Source organism: Ambystoma mexicanum, chromosome 4q, assembly GCF_040938575.1.
Source record: "Ambystoma mexicanum isolate Mex_15411 chromosome 4q, UKY_AmexF1_1, whole genome shotgun sequence".
Taxonomy (NCBI): Eukaryota; Metazoa; Chordata; class Amphibia; order Caudata; family Ambystomatidae; genus Ambystoma; species Ambystoma mexicanum.
The window spans coordinates 588,916,523-588,921,345 of record NC_090928.1 but is presented as its reverse complement, the minus strand read 5'-3'; positions in this window follow the sequence as shown (position 1 = coordinate 588,921,345).

Genomic DNA, 4,823 nt, shown 5'->3' with positions numbered 1-4,823 from the left:
CAGTGCTAGGCTTTGTGACCCAGGTATAAGGTAGCAGGTATAACTCGTAGATGCTACAGGCATTTCAACGTTTAGCTCATTATAAATCTTTGTGGATCAGGCCCTATTTATTGAAGACAATGGCAGATTCGAATTTTCCACTTTCACACATTATTCTATGAGACATAATGACATTACAAATGCAACATTGCTGTGGGACTGGTCATTAGTGATGTTCTCTGCTCTTCGGTGCTAGCCCAACGCAATAACATTCGGCTGCAACCATCCTGCCATGTAAGGAACAAATCTGTTTTGCAAAGGCTCAGACACGGCCCTTCCTGTGTAGTGCTACCAATAAAAACACCTTCCCTTCATGTGGTCGCGTCGCAGTTTACATTCATCGGACCCTTTTTGCGCCAACATTTCAAAGCTAGTTGCTCCCTGCATTGTTAGTGTTCCTACTTAGGCACATCACTTTGCCCTTCTCTTGTTAGTCTCTGGAGGTCACCTTGCCCCATCCCCTGGCTAGCCTTACTTTCACTGATGAGTGTAGTCATCTCTTTGTACGTGGTGGCAATAAGTGTGGTTTGTTGCAGGATTTGGACTTCAGGGCATTTATGTTGATTGTAAAGATGGAGTGTATTTGTGTTTCTTTTTTCTTTTTTCTTTCCCCGGAGTAACATGGGCCTCCTTTTGTGTGTCTACTCAAGGTCCGGTCACCCAGTGGCGTAACACAAAATGTGGGGGCCCCCCTGCGAGCCATGCTGAAGGGGCCCCCCCAACCCGGCAACAAATCACGGGTCGTGCACACTCTGGGCCGGCATAGATTATCACGCTTGCACAATAGGCACAAACGTGCTACTGAAGGGGTATGCAGCACACTGTACTAGGAGAAAGATATAAATATGTGTTTTTACGCAATATACAGCACAGTTTCAGAGAAAAAATACCTAAAAGGCCACAGTGTTTGCAATTGATTTGTAGGGCAACACCAATTCAGTAGATGCAAGTCACCAACAGTGCACAGGAACATGAATGCTTTGCTATTAAAAATGCCATGCCACATTCAAAACATGTTCCACTGGCTGCACAATGTAGACCAGTGTAGACACGTAATAACATTACAGTAAAGCATGCCAGGCCAGATTTAGACATACCTAGAACGGTTCCACCAAAATGCCAGTTGAAGCAATAACACTCATCAAGAAGAGAGCACACATTCAAGGCCAGGTCTCTGCGGCCTCTAACAACACGGCCAAAACCCTTTAAAATCTGCAAGGAACTGGTCAATCCTGTTGTAGTCTCTATCTCTTCTGTTCCCTCCCAGGCCCTCTGTATGGCTCTGGCCTCTCACTTCTCTGCTAAACTCAGGACATCCTGTACTCTATCTCCTCGTCCTCTCCCTCTTCCTCTCTCGCCCCCTTTGGCCATCTCTACCTCTCCTCTTTCTCTCTGACAACACCTGACAAGGTTTATTGAGAAGTCTGATCTATGAAAGTGTCATCCAAACAGGTGCTCCCCTGCTCCTCCAGAACCATCAAGGACCATATTGACACCCTTCCTCCAGCCTTGGGCGATTTCTGTAATCACTTGCTCCCCTCTTCCCTTAAGCACTTCCTTGTGCACCCACTCCTCAAGAAGTCGTGTGCCGATCCTACCTGCCTGGCAAACTATTGCCCAATCTCCATCACCACTTTCCTTGGCAAACTCTTGGAAAAGCTGGACATCTCCCAGATTACTCTCCACACTGAATATGTTGTCACTATTGTCACTATGACCATCAGTCTGGCTTCAGAGCTGTCAGAGGCATGGAAACCGCTTTCCTGAACACCCGTGAAGATCTGCTCTCTAACCTTGATTCCAGCATTCCATCTGTCCTAATCCTCCTTGATCTTTCCTCTACTTTCAACACAGTCAACCACGCCATCCTGATCAACCGACTACGCGAGAACCTGGGCATCATGGATCAGGCCCTGGAGTGGCTGATCTCCTTCCTCTTGGACAGCCCCTCCCAGGTCCAACTTGGTCCCTTTCTCTCCGCCACCTCTCTCTCTCTACCTGTGGCGTTCTCCAGGGTTCTATCCTCTCACCCTGGTTTTTCAACCTCTACCTGGCCCCTTTGGCCCACCTGATCTCTACCTTCTCCTCTAACTTTCACTGTTATGCGGATGACACTTAGCTTTCCTTCAGGCTCCTCTTCTCTCTCGCATTCCTGTCTATTCACGATTCAGGATTGGTGCGCCTCCAACAATCTCTGCCTTAATGCCAATAAGACAGAGATCCTTCTCATTGGGACCCCTGCCCTTGCTTTCCCTCTCTCTCTCTGGCTGTCCAGTTGGGCCCTCTTTCTTCGCCTTCCTGCAAGGCAAAAAACCTTGGTGTCATCTTCGACTCCACTCTCTCCTTCTCCCCTCACATCTCGGACGTTGCCAAGAATTCCCACTGTCAGCTGCACTTCCTCAAAGGGACTCTTCCCTTTCTCACTTTCCCTGCATAGGCTCACTGTCTCCAGAGCCCTGTTTCTCTCTAGGCTGGACTACTGCAACAGTCTCTTTCTCAATCTGCTTTCCTCTACTCTCCACCCTCTGCAACTAATCCAGAACAGGACTGTGAGACTTACCCTTGGCCTCAAGCTCAGGGATCGTATTTCTCCAGCCCTGAAATCTCTCCACTGGCTCCCAGTGGCTGCAAGGATCAAGTTCAAGACCCTTTGCATTGTCCACAAGGCTTTCTGGGGTCGAGCCCACACTACATCCAACGCTCTCCACCAAAATACCTTCCTTCTCGAGCCCTTCCCCCAGTTACCTCCAACTCTCTAAGGGGTATACGCTTCTCCAGGCAGAGAGTGGGGGGTAGATCTCTCCTCTGCAGGTGCCTCCCTCTGGAATGGCCTCCCTGGTCCTCTCAAACTTGAGCGGACCACCTGAGTTTCCGGAAGGAGCTCAAAACTTTCCTCTTCTCCTCTGCTTTCTCTCTCTCCCTCCCCTGCTGACCTACTTGTCTGCTGTACCGATTGGTTGCTTGGCTACGCTCAGAGTCTCACTGAGTCCAGGCTCTTTCTTGATCAGTCACCCTTGCACTGCCTCCGAGCCTACCACGCAGTTATGGGCTGTAACTGTAACCCTACAGCCTCTTGTTCTCCTCGCACTACCACTACCGAGAGCTGCGATACTCTGGTTGCACTTACTCAGAGCATTACTACCCTGTTTTCCCCTCCCCTCTTCCTTACACTTCCCGCCTCACATTCACCTTACAGTTCTCATTCTCACACTTGCACGATCTGAATGACACAAGGCCTAGTAACATTGTTTGTCTTGTCCTTCATCTGTCTTCCCTCCCTTGTCTTTTTGCACCTAGAAACACTTGTGTACAGGTGTGTTGTAAATGACTTGTATCATATCATTTTATCACAGATGCCCAGAAAAATATACAATGCTGCAGTAAGAAACGGCTAGACTGGCAGCACCCAAATGCCAGGCTAGCCAGGTAATTACACTTAGCAGGACTGCTTTATCAGAAATGCGCAGTTAAAAAACAGTATTACCAAACTGAGGAATGACCAGACAGGCTGCACCAAAATTCCTCTCTAGCCATTAATACCACATATCATGCCTGCTTAGTCTGGACATAGACAACCATTATGATTTATCGCACAATCCTGCCCCCCCACACATCCCCTCTGCCTCCCATGCCCTACCCCAACCTCCAAAATTCAACTCCTTGGCCCAGATTTCCTTTCGCGTCCCTCTTTTTGTCCCAGAGTTTACGTATGAGACTCCTTGCCTCATAGGTAAGCACTGAGATGAGAAAGAGTGGGACTTGGAGTAATGAAGATTACAGGTAGCTAAGTCAGACATTACCTCCATGTACCTCTACCTCATCCTGGTACTTGTGTTTGAGTACTGCCTCAAGTACAGGGACAAGGAAGAATAGGGCTAGGGGTAATGACAATTTCCAGAAAGTAATCAAGGCATTAAACACAAGTAGTGGTGTAACACCATTGAGTTGACTGGGCATCAGCACTCTCCCCCCCTTGAAATTTTGGGCTACGTTGACTCAACCTGGCTCACCTTCAGAGCAGTTGCGGGACAGAACAGGACACAGATGTTAAACGGCACCTGGGTTTCGCTGTTAACAAGGGTCCAGCAAGCGTAAAGAATTTCGCTGTTAGTACCTACATTCAAATGCCAAATTGTTTAGGCAATTTAAATCATGATGTGGGTTTAGTACTTGCATGCCAGGGGAGTGATTGGAACGGTAGAGAGGGAACAGGAGACTGCTCATTCTCACAGCAATCCATAAGTGGACGCTTTCAGGAGAAAGTTAACTGCTTATAACATTGAAGCAGCACTAGAATAGTCTAATTCAAATGTGTAAAGAAGTTAGATGCCCCACACAAATACGTTCGCCCCTCCTCCACCGCCCGTGAAGTAGTGCCTAATACAACATTTGAAGGATTAGCCCCCCAAAATGTAAGTTTTGTTGATCCCCTGTACACAAGCACACACACCATTCACCTTATACACACACGCACACCCAGCCATCCATACATTTAAGTGTGCACTGTTTCACCATACAGGCACACCCATGCAGCCATTCATACATTTAAGTGTGCACCCTTTCACCATAGAGGCACACACACCCAGGCAGCCACCCATACATTTAAGTGTGCACCCTTTCACCATGCAGGCACACCCAGGCAGCCACCGATACATTTATGTGTGCACCCTTTCCCTGTACATGCACACCCAGCCACCCATACATTTGTGTGCATCCTTTCACCATGCACTCATAAAGGCAGCCACCTACACATTTAAGTGTACGCCCTTTCAAAATACACTCAC